The sequence below is a fragment of the Dama dama genome, chromosome 13 (genome assembly GCF_033118175.1).
Source record: "Dama dama isolate Ldn47 chromosome 13, ASM3311817v1, whole genome shotgun sequence".
In the NCBI taxonomy this organism is placed as follows: Eukaryota; Metazoa; Chordata; class Mammalia; order Artiodactyla; family Cervidae; genus Dama; species Dama dama.
In genome coordinates this window covers 11,381,700-11,401,832 of record NC_083693.1, presented here as the reverse complement: position 1 = coordinate 11,401,832, position 20,133 = coordinate 11,381,700, and the positions used below count along the sequence as shown (strand labels likewise).

General features: G+C 56.2%; 1 long non-coding RNA gene and 8 other non-coding genes across 14 annotated transcripts in view; all 9 read right to left on the bottom strand.

Annotated features, from left to right (window-relative positions):
- The window catches only part of LOC133068330 (uncharacterized), a 45,812-nt gene extending 44,809 nt beyond the window's left edge, over positions 1-1,003 (bottom strand). For 5 of the 6 annotated variants that reach the window (XR_009695492.1, XR_009695488.1, XR_009695489.1 and 2 more), the window contains exon 1: positions 877-1,003. This is a non-coding gene — a long non-coding RNA (uncharacterized LOC133068330). The remainder of the gene's footprint in view (positions 1-876) is intronic. The other variant, XR_009695490.1, reaches the window with a different exon arrangement.
- LOC133068659 (small nucleolar RNA SNORD116) lies at positions 576-667 on the bottom strand. The gene has a single exon (XR_009695623.1). It is a non-coding gene; the product is annotated as a small nucleolar RNA SNORD116 (small nucleolar RNA).
- A 2,298-nt stretch (positions 1,004-3,301) lies between the features above and the next one.
- Positions 3,302-3,394, bottom strand: LOC133068657 (small nucleolar RNA SNORD116). The gene has a single exon (XR_009695621.1). It is a non-coding gene; the product is annotated as a small nucleolar RNA SNORD116 (small nucleolar RNA).
- Positions 3,395-6,026: 2,632 nt separating this feature from the next.
- LOC133068656 (small nucleolar RNA SNORD116) lies at positions 6,027-6,119 on the bottom strand. Its single transcript, XR_009695620.1, has one exon. It is a non-coding gene; the product is annotated as a small nucleolar RNA SNORD116 (small nucleolar RNA).
- Positions 6,120-8,756: 2,637 nt separating this feature from the next.
- Positions 8,757-8,849, bottom strand: LOC133068654 (small nucleolar RNA SNORD116). The gene has a single exon (XR_009695619.1). It is a non-coding gene; the product is annotated as a small nucleolar RNA SNORD116 (small nucleolar RNA).
- A 2,637-nt stretch (positions 8,850-11,486) lies between these two features.
- Positions 11,487-11,579, bottom strand: LOC133068653 (small nucleolar RNA SNORD116). The gene has a single exon (XR_009695618.1). It is a non-coding gene; the product is annotated as a small nucleolar RNA SNORD116 (small nucleolar RNA).
- A 2,637-nt stretch (positions 11,580-14,216) lies between these two features.
- Positions 14,217-14,309, bottom strand: LOC133068652 (small nucleolar RNA SNORD116). Its single transcript, XR_009695617.1, has one exon. It is a non-coding gene; the product is annotated as a small nucleolar RNA SNORD116 (small nucleolar RNA).
- A 2,637-nt stretch (positions 14,310-16,946) lies between these two features.
- Positions 16,947-17,039, bottom strand: LOC133068651 (small nucleolar RNA SNORD116). Its single transcript, XR_009695616.1, has one exon. It is a non-coding gene; the product is annotated as a small nucleolar RNA SNORD116 (small nucleolar RNA).
- A 2,637-nt stretch (positions 17,040-19,676) lies between these two features.
- On the bottom strand, positions 19,677-19,769 carry LOC133068650 (small nucleolar RNA SNORD116). The gene has a single exon (XR_009695615.1). It is a non-coding gene; the product is annotated as a small nucleolar RNA SNORD116 (small nucleolar RNA).
- Positions 19,770-20,133: the final 364 nt, after the last annotated feature.

Genomic DNA, 20,133 nt, shown 5'->3' with positions numbered 1-20,133 from the left:
CACAACACAGTCCATGGTGACCTTCAAGACTCAAGCATGTGACAGGACTTGCAATTCAGGAACTGCCAAGGGCAGAAATGAGGCCTATTCACTTTCACAACTGCCACCGTTCCCCTAAGTCTCTGCAGCCGCTGCAGCCCACAGGGTACTCAGTAATCTCACCAACCCAAAGGGCCGCAATGGCCAGGGCCTCAGATCTGACCTGGGCCTCCAATCAGACACCACAGAAGCTTTCTTGCGTCAGAATCGACATCACGAGAGCCCCAATTAGCACACTTGCAGCAGGAACCAGTACAAAATGCACTGCTCTGAGAGAAGAGCCTCCTGTCCGATGCCAGGATCGACTGCGACACCTACCACCACTGCACAAGCCGGATGCCTCTTCTGCTCCTCAGTGCCCTTCACCATGGACCCCACATTCCAAGAAGGCTGCTCGGACATCTGTACACGGCCCATTTTCAGATGGGAGCCTCGCAAATGGTGGTGACCTGGCTCCTCCATGACTTTGTGTGACACACTCAGAGAACCCTCTTGCCAACCAGTCCCACCCTTAACCCTAAGGAAGGCAACGTGCTGGACCTCAGTTTCGATGAGGAGACGGTAGTGAGTTCTCACACATTTTGTTCAGATTTCCAAGGAATGCATGAGAGGGTGTCGTCATCGATCCGAACATGTGCTGATTCGCTCCCACCTCCGCAGGGCATGCAGCGCCGCTCCCAGGTGTAGCCAGTGACCTGGGAGTCCTCCACTAGCCGGGCCAACTCAGAGCCCCCAGGCTTCTCAGCAAGAGGAACGGCCCCTCCATACGTACAGCCACTCAGGCAGTGCCAGGAAACCTGAAATTCACGACACGTCTTGGGGCAGGAGAAGCCGTACCGAGCTCCGTGATCCTAAAAGACCGGGAAGCACCCTGGGCCGCCACACTTCTTGCCGGACTCCCTTGCACCTCGAGCCGCCGCCTCATGGGCGGACCTTCGTCTCCGGGGTCTTGGACAGCCATATCTGGCAACTGCACCTGACGAGGGGACAGAAAGCACAGGAACACTTGAGATGTGGACTTGGTCTCTCACTGAGTAACACTGAGGCAGAGGTTTCACTGGGGGAAGACCTGTATCTGCAACCCAACTACATCCATCCCTTACAGACAACTGGTTACCTACGGCTCAAAAGAGTGCAGGAAATTGGGCTCAAGGTCATGTGGGTGTCTTTCCGACTCAGCATGCATGGGTGGCAGGGGATTCGATGTGGGGTTGAGTGCCTGTGTCCCGGTGTACCAACAAGAATGCACTCTCGGCAATTTGGGGGTGTGTCCAGAAATATGTCGGGGTAGCCAGTCTCAGAGCCCGCATTGAAAGACCCTGCAGTCTGAACACGCATGCCGTCTTCATGGAGCCCGGACCTCCTGTTCTCCCACGAAATGGGGGATGACACCTGGCATCTTCCTTCAGCCCCATGCAAAATTTCACTGAGGGGCTGTTGACGTAGGCTCTAGGCTCCCAGTCTCCATGACCCATGATCTCTGACCAAAGCACAGAGACCTGACCGCCCAAGGACACCTTGTGGAGCATCTGTGTGAATGCCACGTACCCTGAGACTGTAGCTACTACTACAGCTCAGGGGTCCTTGGCACAAGGTTCACCTCCACCCTAACCAGAAAAGTTTCCCAGAGAACTACAGAGTAAGGTGAACTTGGCACTAGGGCAGATTCGGCCCAGCGCACCCTCGAATAGGAGCAGAATTCAAGGCATGCGTCTCGTCCTGCCAGTCAGTCCAATCATTGGGCGGCCTTTGCCAGAAAGTGAGGATGGGACTTGGACTTCCTCAGGTACCAGGATCCAGGGGTCACTCCCACAGAAACGGGATCCCTTTCCTGGCCAGATTATCCTCACATCCACACCCTGTAGGGACCAGGATACTGACCACACCCTACAGAAAGCTCCCATAATGCAGGGCGTGGTCCACATTGGACTTCTCCTGCCCCAAGGGTGAATAACCCAAATCTGAAGCCTGCAAGGCCTCCGCACACACAGGGACAATCCTCAAGCAGGAACAGCCACAGGATGACGGGTGGCAAAATGACCGAGTGCACACAGATCACTAAGGATGCTTTCATGAAGACTTCAGAAGACCTGTCAGGGGAAGACCCTGGATGCCACAGGTCTCTGCCATAGCGCCATGGGAGCTGCTGGCTCCTACATTGAGTCAGCCTGGGTATTCCAACCAATGGCCAATCTCTACCAGAACCACGGGCCTCCAAGCTTCATGCTTCATTGCCAGGGGGGCGAACACATTGATGCTATCAGGGCCGCCTGACCGGCCCCAAACTTAGGGAGCCTAGGTAATTCCAGGGCCAGGGGACAAATGGCGGCCAAGGGGCATGTGTACACAAGAAAATACAACCCACAGGGCTGCTTGCTTGGCCTCTCTTGACTCTTCAAGGCACCAAAGATACACTTGGGGAGTCCTTCTAAAGGCAGCAGGCCACCAAGGACACAAAGGTCACCTGTCACTGAGCCTCCCAGGCACAAGCAATGCCCTCTCCTCTGTACCCAGCTGAGGGCAGCTTCAAAAGGACCACACTATGTATCAGTGAAAACAGAACGACAGTGCCTGCAGCCTCAGCAGACATAACATCCCAGGCAATCACACTGCGCTTTTCCTCACCTGCCCAACCATTCTCCTCTGGGGCTCTGGTCAACATGCAGGAGCAATGCAGGCCTGTGACCACAACACAGTCCATGGCGACCTCCAAGACTCAAGCATGTGACAGGACTTGCAATTCAGGAACTGCTAAGGGCAGAAATGAAGCCTATTAACTTTCACAACTGCCACCGTTCCCCTAGGTCTCTGCAGCCGCTGCAGCCCACAGGGTACTCAGCAATCTCACCAACCCAAAGGGCCGCAATGGGCAGGGCCTCAGATCTGACCTGGGCCTCCAGTCAGACACCACAGAAGCTTCCTTGCGTCAGAATCGACATCACGAGAGCCCCAATTAGCACACTTGCAGCAGGAACCAGGACAAAATGCACCGCTCTGAGAGAAGAGCTCACTGTCCGATGCCAGGATCGACTGCGACACCTACCACCACTGCACAAGCCGGATGCCTCTTCTGCTCCTCAGTGCCCTTCACCGTGGACCCCACATTCCAAGAGGACTGCTCGAACATCTGGACACGGCCCACCCGCAGATGGGAGCCTCGCAAATGGTGGTGACCTGGCTCCTCCATGCGTGTGTGTGACGCAGTCAGAGAAGCCCTCTTGCTAACCAGTCCCACCCTTAACCCCAAGGGAGGCAACGTGCTGGACCTCAGTTTCGATGAGGAGACGGTAGTGAGTTCTCACTCATTTTGTTCAGATTTTCCAAGGAATGCATGAGAGGGTGTCGTCATCGATCCGAGCACGTGCTGGCTGGCTCCCCACCTCCACAGGGCAGGCAGCGCCGCTCCAAGGAGGAGCCAGTGACCTGGGAGTCCTCCAGCAGCCGGGGCAACTCAGAGCCCCCAGCCTTCTCAGCGAGAGGAACGGACCCTCCATACGTACAGCCACTCAGGCAGTGCCAGGAAACCTGAAATTCACGACACGTCTTGGGGCAGGAGAAGCCGTACCGTGCTCGGTGATCCTAAAAGACCGGGCAGCACCCTGGGCCGCCACACTTCTTGCCGGACTCCCTTGCACCTCGAGCCGCCGCCTCATGGGCGGACCTTCGTCTCCTGGGTAATGGACAGCCATATCTGGCAACTGCACCTGACGAGGGGACAGAAAGCACAGGAACACTTGAGATGTGGACTTGGTCTCTCACTGAGTAACACTGATGCAGAGGTTTCACTGGGGGAAGGCCTGTATCTGCAACCCAACTACATCCATCCCTTACAGACAACTGGTTACCTACCGTTCAAAAGAGTGCACAAATTAGGCTCAAGGTCATGTGGGTGTCTTTCTGACTCAGCATGCATGGGTGGCAGGGGCTTCGATGTGGGGTTGAGTGCCTGTGTCCCGGTGTACCAACAAGAATGCACTCTCGGCAATTTGGGGGTGTGTCCAGAAATATGTCCAGGTAGCCAAGTCTCAGAGCCCGCACTGAAAGGCCCTGCAGTCTGAACACGCATGCCGTCTTCATGGAGACCTGACCTCCTGTCCTCCCACCAAATGGGGGATGACACCTGGCAACTTCCTTCAGCCCCATGCAAAATTTCACTGAGGGGCTGTTGACGTAGGCTCTACGCTCCCAGTCTCCATGACCCATGATCTCTGACCAAAGCACAGAATCTGACCGCCCAAGTCCACATTGCGGAGCATCTGTGTCAATGCCACGTACCCTGAGACTGTAGCTACTACTACAGCTCAGGGGTCCTTGGCACAAGGTTCACCTCCACCCTAACCAGAAAAGTTTCCCAGAGAACTACAGAGTAAGGTGAACTTGGCACTAGGGCAGATTCGGCCCAGCGCACCCTCGAATAGGAGCAGAATTCAAGGCATGCGTCTCTTCCTGCCAGTCAGTCTACTCACTGGGCGGCCTCTGACAGAGAGGAAGGATGGGACTTGGACTTCCTCAGGTACCAGGATCCAGGGGTCAGTCCCACAGAAACAGCATCCCTTTCCTGGCCAGATTATCCTCACATCCACACCCTGTAGGGACCAGGCTACTGACCACACCCTACAGAAAGCTCCCATAATGCAGGGCGTGGACCACATTGGACTCATCCTGCCCCAAGGGTCACTCACCCAAATCTGAAGCCTCCAAGGCCTCGGCACACACAGGGACAATCCTCAAGCAGGAACACCCACAGGATGATGCTGGGCAAAATGACCGCGTGCACTCAGATCATTAAGGATGCTTTCATGAAGACTTCAGAAGACCTGTCAGGGGAAGACCCTGGATGCCACAGGTCTCTGCCAAAGCGCCATGGGAGCTGCTGGCTCCTACACTGAGTCAGCCTGGGTATTCCAACCAATGGCCAATCTCTACCAGAACCATGGGCCTCCAAGCTTGATGCTCCATTGCCAGGGGGTGAACACATTGGTGCTATCAGGGCCGGCTGACTGGCCCCAATCTTAGGGAGCCTAGGTAATTCCAGCCCCACGGGACAAATGGCGGCCAAGGGGCATGTGCACACACCACATTACAACCCACAGGGCTGCTTGCTTGGCCTCTCTTCTTGCAACTCTGCAAGGCACCAAAGATACCCTTCGGGAGTCCTTCTACTGGCAGCAGGCCACCAATGACACAAACGTCACCTGAGCCTCCCAGGCACAAGCAATGCCCCCTCCTCTGTACCCAGCTGAGGGCAGCTTCAAAAGGACCACACTATGTATCAGTGAAAATAGAACGACAGTGCCTGCAGCCTCAGCAGACATAACATCCCAGGCAATCACACTGCGCTTTTCCTCACCTGCCCAACCATTCTCCTCTGGGGCTCTGGTCAACATGCAGGAGCAATGCAGGCCTGTGACCACAACACAGTCCATGGCGACCTCCAAGACTCAAGCATGTGACAGGACTTGCAATTCAGGAACTGCCAAGGGCAGAAATGAGGCCTATTCACTTTCACAACTGCCACCGTTCCCCTAGGTCTCTGCAGCCGCTGCAGCCCACAGGGTCCTCAGCAATCTCACCAACCCAAAGGGCCGCAATGGCCAGGGCCTCAGATCTGACCTGGGCCTCCAATCAGACACCACAGAAGCTTCCTTGCGTCAGAATCGACATCACGAGAGCCCCAATTAGCACACTTGCAGCAGGAACCAGGACAAAATGCACCGCTCTGAGAGAAGAGCTCACTGTCCGATGCCAGGATCGACTGCGACACCTACCACCACTGCACAAGCCGGATGCCTCTTCTGCTCCTCAGTGCCCTTCACCGTGGACCCCACATTCCAAGAGGGCTGCTCGAACATCTGGACACGGCCCACCCGCAGATGGGAGCCTCGCAAATGGTGGTGACCTGGCTCCTCCATGCGTGTGTGTGACGCAGTCAGAGAAGCCCTCTTGCTAACCAGTCCCACCCTTAACCCCAAGGGAGGCAACGTGCTGGACCTCAGTTTCGATGAGGAGACGGTAGTGAGTTCTCACTCATTTTGTTCAGATTTTCCAAGGAATGCATGAGAGGGTGTCGTCATCGATCCGAGCACGTGCTGGCTGGCTCCCCACCTCCACAGGGCAGGCAGCGCCGCTCCAAGGAGGAGCCAGTGACCTGGGAGTCCTCCAGCAGCCGGGGCACCTCAGAGCCCCCAGCCTTCTCAGCGAGAGAAACCGACCCTCCATACGTACAGCCACTCAGGCAGTGCCAGGAAACCTGAAATTCACGACACGTCTTGGGGCAGGAGAAGCCGTACCGTGCTCGGTGATCCTAAAGACCGGGCAGCACCCTGGGGCGCCACACTTCTTGCCGGACTCCCTTGCACCTCGAGCCGCCGCCTCATGGGCGGACCTTCGTCTCCTGGGTAATGGACAGCCATATCTGGCAACTGTACCTGACAAGGGGACAGAAAGCACAGGAACACTTGAGATGTGGACTTGGTCTCTCACTGAGTAACACTGAGGCAGAGGTTTCACTGGGGGAAGGCCTGTATCTGCAACCCAACTACATCCATCCCTTACAGACAACTGGTTACCTACCGTTCAAAAGAGTGCACAAATTAGGCTCAAGGTCATGTGGGTGTCTTTCTGACTCAGCATGCATGGGTGGCAGGGGCTTCGATGTGGGGTTGAGTGCCTGTGCCCCGGTGTACCAACAAGAATGCACTCTCGGCAATTTGGGGGTGTGTCCAGAAATATGTCCAGGTAGCCAAGTCTCAGAGCCCGCACTGAAAGGCCCTGCAGTCGGAACACGCATGCCGTCTTCATGGAGCCCTGACCTCCTGTCCTCCCACCAAATGGGGGATGACACCTGGCAACTTCCTTCAGCCCCATGCAAAATTTCACTGAGGGGCTGTTGACATAGGCTCTAGGCTCCCAGTCTCCATGACCCATGATCTCTGAACAAAGCACAGAATCTGACCGCCCAAGTCCACATTGCGGAGCATCTGTGTCAATGCCACGTACCCTGAGACTGTAGCTACTACTACAGCTCAGGGGTCCTTGGCACAAGGTTCACCTCCACCCTAACCAGAAAAGTTTCCCAGAGAACTACAGAGTAAGGTGAACTTGGCACTAGGGCAGATTCGGCCCAGCGCACCCTCGAATAGGAGCAGAATTCAAGGCATGCGTCTCTTCCTGCCAGTCAGTCTACGCACTGGGCGGCCTCTGACAGAAAGGAAGGATGGGACTTGGACTTCCTCAGGTACCAGGATCCAGGGGTCAGTCCCACAGAAACACCATCCCTTTCCTGGCCAGATTATCCTCACATCCACACCCTGTAGGGACCAGGATACTGACCACACCCTACAGAAAGCTCCCATAATGCAGGGCGTGGTCCACATTGGACTCATCCTGCCCCAAGGGTCACTCACCCAAATCTGAAGCCTCCAAGGCCTCGGCACACACAGGGACAATCCTCAAGCAGGAACACCCACAGGATGATGCTGGGCAAAATGACCGCGTGCACTCACATCATTAAGGATGCTTTCATGAAGACTTCAGAAGACCTGTCAGGGGAAGACCCTGGATGCCACAGGTCTCTGCCAAAGCGCCATGGGAGCTGCTGGCTCCTACACTGAGTCAGCCTGGGTATTCCAACCAATGGCCAATCTCTACCAGAACCATGGGCCTCCAAGCTTGATGCTCCATTGCCAGGGGGCGAACACATTGGTGCTATCAGGGCCGGCTGACTGGCCCCAACCTTAGGGAGCCTAGGTAATTCCAGGCCCAGGGGACAAATGGCGGCCAAGGGGCATGTGCACACACCACATTACAACCCACAGGGCTGCTTGCTTGGCCTCTCTTCTTGCAACTCTTCAAGGCACCAAAGATACCCTTCGGGAGTCCTTCTACTGGCAGCAGGCCACCAACGACACAAACGTCACCTGTCACTGAGCCTCCCAGGCACAAGCAATGCCCCCTCCTCTATACCCAGCTGAGGGCAGCTTCAAAAGGACCACACTATGTATCAGTGAAAACAGAACGACAGTGCCTGCAGCCTCAGCAGACATAACATCCCAGGCAATCACACTGCGCTTTTCCTCACCTGCCCAACCATTCTCCTCTGGGGCTCTGGTCAACCTGCAGGAGCAATGCAGGCCTGTGACCACAACACAGTCCATGGCGACCTCCAAGACTCAAGCATGTGACAGGACTTGCAATTCAGGAACTGCCAAGGGCAGAAATGAGGCCTATTCACTTTCACAACTGCCACCGTTCCCCTAGGTCTCTGCAGCCGCTGCAGCCCACAGGGTCCTCAGCAATCTCACCAACCCAAAGGGCCGCAATGGCCAGGGCCTCAGATCTGACCTGGGCCTCCAATCAGACACCACAGAAGCTTCCTTGCGTCAGAATCGACATCACGAGAGCCCCAATTAGCACACTTGCAGCAGGAACCAGGACAAAATGCACCGCTCTGAGAGAAGAGCTCACTGTCCGATGCCAGGATCGACTGCGACACCTACCACCACTGCACAAGCCGGATGCCTCTTCTGCTCCTCAGTGCCCTTCACCGTGGACCCCACATTCCAAGAGGGCTGCTCGAACATCTGGACACGGCCCACCCGCAGATGGGAGCCTCGCAAATGGTGGTGACCTGGCTCCTCCATGCGTGTGTGTGACGCAGTCAGAGAAGCCCTCTTGCTAACCAGTCCCACCCTTAACCCCAAGGGAGGCAACGTGCTGGACCTCAGTTTCGATGAGGAGACGGTAGTGAGTTCTCACTCATTTTGTTCAGATTTTCCAAGGAATGCATGAGAGGGTGTCGTCATCGATCCGAGCACGTGCTGGCTGGCTCCCCACCTCCACAGGGCAGGCAGCGCCGCTCCAAGGAGGAGCCAGTGACCTGGGAGTCCTCCAGCAGCCGGGGCACCTCAGAGCCCCCAGCCTTCTCAGCGAGAGAAACCGACCCTCCATACGTACAGCCACTCAGGCAGTGCCAGGAAACCTGAAATTCACGACACGTCTTGGGGCAGGAGAAGCCGTACCGTGCTCGGTGATCCTAAAGACCGGGCAGCACCCTGGGGCGCCACACTTCTTGCCGGACTCCCTTGCACCTCGAGCCGCCGCCTCATGGGCGGACCTTCGTCTCCTGGGTAATGGACAGCCATATCTGGCAACTGTACCTGACAAGGGGACAGAAAGCACAGGAACACTTGAGATGTGGACTTGGTCTCTCACTGAGTAACACTGAGGCAGAGGTTTCACTGGGGGAAGGCCTGTATCTGCAACCCAACTACATCCATCCCTTACAGACAACTGGTTACCTACCGTTCAAAAGAGTGCACAAATTAGGCTCAAGGTCATGTGGGTGTCTTTCTGACTCAGCATGCATGGGTGGCAGGGGCTTCGATGTGGGGTTGAGTGCCTGTGCCCCGGTGTACCAACAAGAATGCACTCTCGGCAATTTGGGGGTGTGTCCAGAAATATGTCCAGGTAGCCAAGTCTCAGAGCCCGCACTGAAAGGCCCTGCAGTCGGAACACGCATGCCGTCTTCATGGAGCCCTGACCTCCTGTCCTCCCACCAAATGGGGGATGACACCTGGCAACTTCCTTCAGCCCCATGCAAAATTTCACTGAGGGGCTGTTGACATAGGCTCTAGGCTCCCAGTCTCCATGACCCATGATCTCTGAACAAAGCACAGAATCTGACCGCCCAAGTCCACATTGCGGAGCATCTGTGTCAATGCCACGTACCCTGAGACTGTAGCTACTACTACAGCTCAGGGGTCCTTGGCACAAGGTTCACCTCCACCCTAACCAGAAAAGTTTCCCAGAGAACTACAGAGTAAGGTGAACTTGGCACTAGGGCAGATTCGGCCCAGCGCACCCTCGAATAGGAGCAGAATTCAAGGCATGCGTCTCTTCCTGCCAGTCAGTCTACGCACTGGGCGGCCTCTGACAGAAAGGAAGGATGGGACTTGGACTTCCTCAGGTACCAGGATCCAGGGGTCAGTCCCACAGAAACACCATCCCTTTCCTGGCCAGATTATCCTCACATCCACACCCTGTAGGGACCAGGATACTGACCACACCCTACAGAAAGCTCCCATAATGCAGGGCGTGGTCCACATTGGACTCATCCTGCCCCAAGGGTCACTCACCCAAATCTGAAGCCTCCAAGGCCTCGGCACACACAGGGACAATCCTCAAGCAGGAACACCCACAGGATGATGCTGGGCAAAATGACCGCGTGCACTCACATCATTAAGGATGCTTTCATGAAGACTTCAGAAGACCTGTCAGGGGAAGACCCTGGATGCCACAGGTCTCTGCCAAAGCGCCATGGGAGCTGCTGGCTCCTACACTGAGTCAGCCTGGGTATTCCAACCAATGGCCAATCTCTACCAGAACCATGGGCCTCCAAGCTTGATGCTCCATTGCCAGGGGGCGAACACATTGGTGCTATCAGGGCCGGCTGACTGGCCCCAACCTTAGGGAGCCTAGGTAATTCCAGGCCCAGGGGACAAATGGCGGCCAAGGGGCATGTGCACACACCACATTACAACCCACAGGGCTGCTTGCTTGGCCTCTCTTCTTGCAACTCTTCAAGGCACCAAAGATACCCTTCGGGAGTCCTTCTACTGGCAGCAGGCCACCAACGACACAAACGTCACCTGTCACTGAGCCTCCCAGGCACAAGCAATGCCCCCTCCTCTATACCCAGCTGAGGGCAGCTTCAAAAGGACCACACTATGTATCAGTGAAAACAGAACGACAGTGCCTGCAGCCTCAGCAGACATAACATCCCAGGCAATCACACTGCGCTTTTCCTCACCTGCCCAACCATTCTCCTCTGGGGCTCTGGTCAACCTGCAGGAGCAATGCAGGCCTGTGACCACAACACAGTCCATGGCGACCTCCAAGACTCAAGCATGTGACAGGACTTGCAATTCAGGAACTGCCAAGGGCAGAAATGAGGCCTATTCACTTTCACAACTGCCACCGTTCCCCTAGGTCTCTGCAGCCGCTGCAGCCCACAGGGTCCTCAGCAATCTCACCAACCCAAAGGGCCGCAATGGCCAGGGCCTCAGATCTGACCTGGGCCTCCAATCAGACACCACAGAAGCTTCCTTGCGTCAGAATCGACATCACGAGAGCCCCAATTAGCACACTTGCAGCAGGAACCAGGACAAAATGCACCGCTCTGAGAGAAGAGCTCACTGTCCGATGCCAGGATCGACTGCGACACCTACCACCACTGCACAAGCCGGATGCCTCTTCTGCTCCTCAGTGCCCTTCACCGTGGACCCCACATTCCAAGAGGGCTGCTCGAACATCTGGACACGGCCCACCCGCAGATGGGAGCCTCGCAAATGGTGGTGACCTGGCTCCTCCATGCGTGTGTGTGACGCAGTCAGAGAAGCCCTCTTGCTAACCAGTCCCACCCTTAACCCCAAGGGAGGCAACGTGCTGGACCTCAGTTTCGATGAGGAGACGGTAGTGAGTTCTCACTCATTTTGTTCAGATTTTCCAAGGAATGCATGAGAGGGTGTCGTCATCGATCCGAGCACGTGCTGGCTGGCTCCCCACCTCCACAGGGCAGGCAGCGCCGCTCCAAGGAGGAGCCAGTGACCTGGGAGTCCTCCAGCAGCCGGGGCACCTCAGAGCCCCCAGCCTTCTCAGCGAGAGAAACCGACCCTCCATACGTACAGCCACTCAGGCAGTGCCAGGAAACCTGAAATTCACGACACGTCTTGGGGCAGGAGAAGCCGTACCGTGCTCGGTGATCCTAAAGACCGGGCAGCACCCTGGGGCGCCACACTTCTTGCCGGACTCCCTTGCACCTCGAGCCGCCGCCTCATGGGCGGACCTTCGTCTCCTGGGTAATGGACAGCCATATCTGGCAACTGTACCTGACAAGGGGACAGAAAGCACAGGAACACTTGAGATGTGGACTTGGTCTCTCACTGAGTAACACTGAGGCAGAGGTTTCACTGGGGGAAGGCCTGTATCTGCAACCCAACTACATCCATCCCTTACAGACAACTGGTTACCTACCGTTCAAAAGAGTGCACAAATTAGGCTCAAGGTCATGTGGGTGTCTTTCTGACTCAGCATGCATGGGTGGCAGGGGCTTCGATGTGGGGTTGAGTGCCTGTGCCCCGGTGTACCAACAAGAATGCACTCTCGGCAATTTGGGGGTGTGTCCAGAAATATGTCCAGGTAGCCAAGTCTCAGAGCCCGCACTGAAAGGCCCTGCAGTCGGAACACGCATGCCGTCTTCATGGAGCCCTGACCTCCTGTCCTCCCACCAAATGGGGGATGACACCTGGCAACTTCCTTCAGCCCCATGCAAAATTTCACTGAGGGGCTGTTGACATAGGCTCTAGGCTCCCAGTCTCCATGACCCATGATCTCTGAACAAAGCACAGAATCTGACCGCCCAAGTCCACATTGCGGAGCATCTGTGTCAATGCCACGTACCCTGAGACTGTAGCTACTACTACAGCTCAGGGGTCCTTGGCACAAGGTTCACCTCCACCCTAACCAGAAAAGTTTCCCAGAGAACTACAGAGTAAGGTGAACTTGGCACTAGGGCAGATTCGGCCCAGCGCACCCTCGAATAGGAGCAGAATTCAAGGCATGCGTCTCTTCCTGCCAGTCAGTCTACGCACTGGGCGGCCTCTGACAGAAAGGAAGGATGGGACTTGGACTTCCTCAGGTACCAGGATCCAGGGGTCAGTCCCACAGAAACACCATCCCTTTCCTGGCCAGATTATCCTCACATCCACACCCTGTAGGGACCAGGATACTGACCACACCCTACAGAAAGCTCCCATAATGCAGGGCGTGGTCCACATTGGACTCATCCTGCCCCAAGGGTCACTCACCCAAATCTGAAGCCTCCAAGGCCTCGGCACACACAGGGACAATCCTCAAGCAGGAACACCCACAGGATGATGCTGGGCAAAATGACCGCGTGCACTCACATCATTAAGGATGCTTTCATGAAGACTTCAGAAGACCTGTCAGGGGAAGACCCTGGATGCCACAGGTCTCTGCCAAAGCGCCATGGGAGCTGCTGGCTCCTACACTGAGTCAGCCTGGGTATTCCAACCAATGGCCAATCTCTACCAGAACCATGGGCCTCCAAGCTTGATGCTCCATTGCCAGGGGGCGAACACATTGGTGCTATCAGGGCCGGCTGACTGGCCCCAACCTTAGGGAGCCTAGGTAATTCCAGGCCCAGGGGACAAATGGCGGCCAAGGGGCATGTGCACACACCACATTACAACCCACAGGGCTGCTTGCTTGGCCTCTCTTCTTGCAACTCTTCAAGGCACCAAAGATACCCTTCGGGAGTCCTTCTACTGGCAGCAGGCCACCAACGACACAAACGTCACCTGTCACTGAGCCTCCCAGGCACAAGCAATGCCCCCTCCTCTATACCCAGCTGAGGGCAGCTTCAAAAGGACCACACTATGTATCAGTGAAAACAGAACGACAGTGCCTGCAGCCTCAGCAGACATAACATCCCAGGCAATCACACTGCGCTTTTCCTCACCTGCCCAACCATTCTCCTCTGGGGCTCTGGTCAACCTGCAGGAGCAATGCAGGCCTGTGACCACAACACAGTCCATGGCGACCTCCAAGACTCAAGCATGTGACAGGACTTGCAATTCAGGAACTGCCAAGGGCAGAAATGAGGCCTATTCACTTTCACAACTGCCACCGTTCCCCTAGGTCTCTGCAGCCGCTGCAGCCCACAGGGTCCTCAGCAATCTCACCAACCCAAAGGGCCGCAATGGCCAGGGCCTCAGATCTGACCTGGGCCTCCAATCAGACACCACAGAAGCTTCCTTGCGTCAGAATCGACATCACGAGAGCCCCAATTAGCACACTTGCAGCAGGAACCAGGACAAAATGCACCGCTCTGAGAGAAGAGCTCACTGTCCGATGCCAGGATCGACTGCGACACCTACCACCACTGCACAAGCCGGATGCCTCTTCTGCTCCTCAGTGCCCTTCACCGTGGACCCCACATTCCAAGAGGGCTGCTCGAACATCTGGACACGGCCCACCCGCAGATGGGAGCCTCGCAAATGGTGGTGACCTGGCTCCTCCATGCGTGTGTGTGACGCAGTCAGAGAAGCCCTCTTGCTAACCAGTCCCACCCTTAACCCCAAGGGAGGCAACGTGCTGGACCTCAGTTTCGATGAGGAGACGGTAGTGAGTTCTCACTCATTTTGTTCAGATTTTCCAAGGAATGCATGAGAGGGTGTCGTCATCGATCCGAGCACGTGCTGGCTGGCTCCCCACCTCCACAGGGCAGGCAGCGCCGCTCCAAGGAGGAGCCAGTGACCTGGGAGTCCTCCAGCAGCCGGGGCACCTCAGAGCCCCCAGCCTTCTCAGCGAGAGAAACCGACCCTCCATACGTACAGCCACTCAGGCAGTGCCAGGAAACCTGAAATTCACGACACGTCTTGGGGCAGGAGAAGCCGTACCGTGCTCGGTGATCCTAAAGACCGGGCAGCACCCTGGGGCGCCACACTTCTTGCCGGACTCCCTTGCACCTCGAGCCGCCGCCTCATGGGCGGACCTTCGTCTCCTGGGTAATGGACAGCCATATCTGGCAACTGTACCTGACAAGGGGACAGAAAGCACAGGAACACTTGAGATGTGGACTTGGTCTCTCACTGAGTAACACTGAGGCAGAGGTTTCACTGGGGGAAGGCCTGTATCTGCAACCCAACTACATCCATCCCTTACAGACAACTGGTTACCTACCGTTCAAAAGAGTGCACAAATTAGGCTCAAGGTCATGTGGGTGTCTTTCTGACTCAGCATGCATGGGTGGCAGGGGCTTCGATGTGGGGTTGAGTGCCTGTGCCCCGGTGTACCAACAAGAATGCACTCTCGGCAATTTGGGGGTGTGTCCAGAAATATGTCCAGGTAGCCAAGTCTCAGAGCCCGCACTGAAAGGCCCTGCAGTCGGAACACGCATGCCGTCTTCATGGAGCCCTGACCTCCTGTCCTCCCACCAAATGGGGGATGACACCTGGCAACTTCCTTCAGCCCCATGCAAAATTTCACTGAGGGGCTGTTGACATAGGCTCTAGGCTCCCAGTCTCCATGACCCATGATCTCTGAACAAAGCACAGAATCTGACCGCCCAAGTCCACATTGCGGAGCATCTGTGTCAATGCCACGTACCCTGAGACTGTAGCTACTACTACAGCTCAGGGGTCCTTGGCACAAGGTTCACCTCCACCCTAACCAGAAAAGTTTCCCAGAGAACTACAGAGTAAGGTGAACTTGGCACTAGGGCAGATTCGGCCCAGCGCACCCTCGAATAGGAGCAGAATTCAAGGCATGCGTCTCTTCCTGCCAGTCAGTCTACGCACTGGGCGGCCTCTGACAGAAAGGAAGGATGGGACTTGGACTTCCTCAGGTACCAGGATCCAGGGGTCAGTCCCACAGAAACACCATCCCTTTCCTGGCCAGATTATCCTCACATCCACACCCTGTAGGGACCAGGATACTGACCACACCCTACAGAAAGCTCCCATAATGCAGGGCGTGGTCCACATTGGACTCATCCTGCCCCAAGGGTCACTCACCCAAATCTGAAGCCTCCAAGGCCTCGGCACACACAGGGACAATCCTCAAGCAGGAACACCCACAGGATGATGCTGGGCAAAATGACCGCGTGCACTCAGATCATTAAGGATGCTTTCATGAAGACTTCAGAAGACCTGTCAGGGGAAGACCCTGGATGCCACAGCTCTCTGCCAAAGCGCCATGGGAGCTGCTGGCTCCTACACTGAGTCAGCCTGGGTATTCCAACCAATGGCCAATCTCTACCAGAACCATGGGCCTCCAAGCTTGATGCTCCATTGCCAGGGGGCGAACACATTGGTGCTATCAGGGCCGGCTGACTGGCCCCAACCTTAGGGAGCCTAGGTAATTCCAGGCCCAGGGGACAAATGGCGGCCAAGGGGCATGTGCACACACCACATTACAACCCACAGGGCTGCTTGCTTGGCCTCTCTTCTTGCAACTCTTCAAGGCACCAAAGATACCCTTCGGGAGTCCTTCTACTGGCAGCAGGCCACCAACGACACAAACGTCACCTGTCACTGAGCCTCCCAGGCACAAGCAATGCCCCCTCCTCTATACCCAGCTGAGGGCAGCTTCAAAAGGACCACACTATGTATCAGTGAAAACAGAACGACAGTGCCTGCAGCCTCAGCAGACATAACATCCCAGGCAATCACACTGCGCTTTTCCTCACCTGCCCAACCATTCTCCTCTGGGGCTCTGGTCAACCTGCAGGAGCAATGCAGGCCTGTGACCACAACACAGTCCATGGCGACCTCCAAGACTCAAGCATGTGACAGGACTTGCAATTCAGGAACTGCCAAGGGCAGAAATGAGGCCTATTCACTTTCACAACTGCCACCGTTCCCCTAGGTCTCTGCAGCCGCTGCAGCCCACAGGGTCCTCAGCAATCTCACCAACCCAAAGGGCCGCAATGGCCAGGGCCTCAGATCTGACCTGGGCCTCCAATCAGACACCACAGAAGCTTCCTTGCGTCAGAATCGACATCACGAGAGCCCCAATTAGCACACTTGCAGCAGGAACCAGGACAAAATGCACCGCTCTGAGAGAAGAGCTCACTGTCCGATGCCAGGATCGACTGCGACACCTACCACCACTGCACAAGCCGGATGCCTCTTCTGCTCCTCAGTGCCCTTCACCGTGGACCCCACATTCCAAGAGGGCTGCTCGAACATCTGGACACGGCCCACCCGCAGATGGGAGCCTCGCAAATGGTGGTGACCTGGCTCCTCCATGCGTGTGTGTGACGCAGTCAGAGAAGCCCTCTTGCTAACCAGTCCCACCCTTAACCCCAAGGGAGGCAACGTGCTGGACCTCAGTTTCGATGAGGAGACGGTAGTGAGTTCTCACTCATTTTGTTCAGATTTTCCAAGGAATGCATGAGAGGGTGTCGTCATCGATCCGAGCACGTGCTGGCTGGCTCCCCACCTCCACAGGGCAGGCAGCGCCGCTCCAAGGAGGAGCCAGTGACCTGGGAGTCCTCCAGCAGCCGGGGCACCTCAGAGCCCCCAGCCTTCTCAGCGAGAGAAACCGACCCTCCATACGTACAGCCACTCAGGCAGTGCCAGGAAACCTGAAATTCACGACACGTCTTGGGGCAGGAGAAGCCGTACCGTGCTCGGTGATCCTAAAGACCGGGCAGCACCCTGGGGCGCCACACTTCTTGCCGGACTCCCTTGCACCTCGAGCCGCCGCCTCATGGGCGGACCTTCGTCTCCTGGGTAATGGACAGCCATATCTGGCAACTGTACCTGACAAGGGGACAGAAAGCACAGGAACACTTGAGATGTGGACTTGGTCTCTCACTGAGTAACACTGAGGCAGAGGTTTCACTGGGGGAAGGCCTGTATCTGCAACCCAACTACATCCATCCCTTACAGACAACTGGTTACCTACCGTTCAAAAGAGTGCACAAATTAGGCTCAAGGTCATGTGGGTGTCTTTCTGACTCAGCATGCATGGGTGGCAGGGGCTTCGATGTGGGGTTGAGTGCCTGTGCCCCGGTGTACCAACAAGAATGCACTCTCGGCAATTTGGGGGTGTGTCCAGAAATATGTCCAGGTAGCCAAGTCTCAGAGCCCGCACTGAAAGGCCCTGCAGTCGGAACACGCATGCCGTCTTCATGGAGCCCTGACCTCCTGTCCTCCCACCAAATGGGGGATGACACCTGGCAACTTCCTTCAGCCCCATGCAAAATTTCACTGAGGGGCTGTTGACATAGGCTCTAGGCTCCCAGTCTCCATGACCCATGATCTCTGAACAAAGCACAGAATCTGACCGCCCAAGTCCACATTGCGGAGCATCTGTGTCAATGCCACGTACCCTGAGACTGTAGCTACTACTACAGCTCAGGGGTCCTTGGCACAAGGTTCACCTCCACCCTAACCAGAAAAGTTTCCCAGAGAACTACAGAGTAAGGTGAACTTGGCACTAGGGCAGATTCGGCCCAGCGCACCCTCGAATAGGAGCAGAATTCAAGGCATGCGTCTCTTCCTGCCAGTCAGTCTACGCACTGGGCGGCCTCTGACAGAAAGGAAGGATGGGACTTGGACTTCCTCAGGTACCAGGATCCAGGGGTCAGTCCCACAGAAACACCATCCCTTTCCTGGCCAGATTATCCTCACATCCACACCCTGTAGGGACCAGGATACTGACCACACCCTACAGAAAGCTCCCATAATGCAGGGCGTGGTCCACATTGGACTCATCCTGCCCCAAGGGTCACTCACCCAAATCTGAAGCCTCCAAGGCCTCGGCACACACAGGGACAATCCTCAAGCAGGAACACCCACAGGATGATGCTGGGCAAAATGACCGCGTGCACTCACATCATTAAGGATGCTTTCATGAAGACTTCAGAAGACCTGTCAGGGGAAGACCCTGGATGCCACAGGTCTCTGCCAAAGCGCCATGGGAGCTGCTGGCTCCTACACTGAGTCAGCCTGGGTATTCCAACCAATGGCCAATCTCTACCAGAACCATGGGCCTCCAAGCTTGATGCTCCATTGCCAGGGGGCGAACACATTGGTGCTATCAGGGCCGGCTGACTGGCCCCAACCTTAGGGAGCCTAGGTAATTCCAGGCCCAGGGGACAAATGGCGGCCAAGGGGCATGTGCACACACCACATTACAACCCACAGGGCTGCTTGCTTGGCCTCTCTTCTTGCAACTCTTCAAGGCACCAAAGATACCCTTCGGGAGTCCTTCTACTGGCAGCAGGCCACCAACGACACAAACGTCACCTGTCACTGAGCCTCCCAGGCACAAGCAATGCCCCCTCCTCTATACCCAGCTGAGGGCAGCTTCAAAAGGACCACACTATGTATCAGTGAAAACAGAACGACAGTGCCTGCAGCCTCAGCAGACATAACATCCCAGGCAATCACACTGCGCTTTTCCTCACCTGCCCAACCATTCTCCTCTGGGGCTCTGGTCAACATGCAGGAGCAATGCAGGCCTGTGACCACAACACAGTCCATGGCGACCTCCAAGACTCAAGCATGTGACAGGACTTGCAATTCAGGAACTGCCAAGGGCAGAAATGAGGCCTATTCACTTTCACAACTGCCACCGTTCCCCTAGGTCTCTGCAGCCGCTGCAGCCCACAGGGTCCTCAGCAATCTCACCAACCCAAAGGGCCGCAATGGCCAGGGCCTCAGATCTGACCTGGGCCTCCAATCAGACACCACAGAAGCTTCCTTGCGTCAGAATCGACATCACGAGAGCCCCAATTAGCACACTTGCAGCAGGAACCAGGACAAAATGCACCGCTCTGAGAGAAGAGCTCACTGTCCGATGCCAGGATCGACTGCGACACCTACCACCACTGCACAAGCCGGATGCCTCTTCTGCTCCTCAGTGCCCTTCACCGTGGACCCCACATTCCAAGAGGGCTGCTCGAACATCTGGACACGGCCCACCCGCAGATGGGAGCCTCGCAAATGGTGGTGACCTGGCTCCTCCATGCGTGTGTGTGACGCAGTCAGAGAAGCCCTCTTGCTAACCAGTCCCACCCTTAACCCCAAGGGAGGCAACGTGCTGGACCTCAGTTTCGATGAGGAGACGGTAGTGAGTTCTCACTCATTTTGTTCAGATTTTCCAAGGAATGCATGAGAGGGTGTCGTCATCGATCCGAGCACGTGCTGGCTGGCTCCCCACCTCCACAGGGCAGGCAGCGCCGCTCCAAGGAGGAGCCAGTGACCTGGGAGTCCTCCAGCAGCCGGGGCACCTCAGAGCCCCCAGCCTTCTCAGCGAGAGGAACGGACCCTCCATACGTACAGCCACTCAGGCAGTGCCAGGAAACCTGAAATTCACGACACGTCTTGGGGCAGGAGAAGCCGTACCGTGCTCGGTGATCCTAAAGACCGGGCAGCACCCTGGGCCGCCACACTTCTTGCCGGACTCCCTTGCACCTCGAGCCGCCGCCTCAGGGGCGGACCTTCGTCTCCTGGGTAATGGACAGCCATATCTGGCAACTGCACCTGACAAGGGGACAGA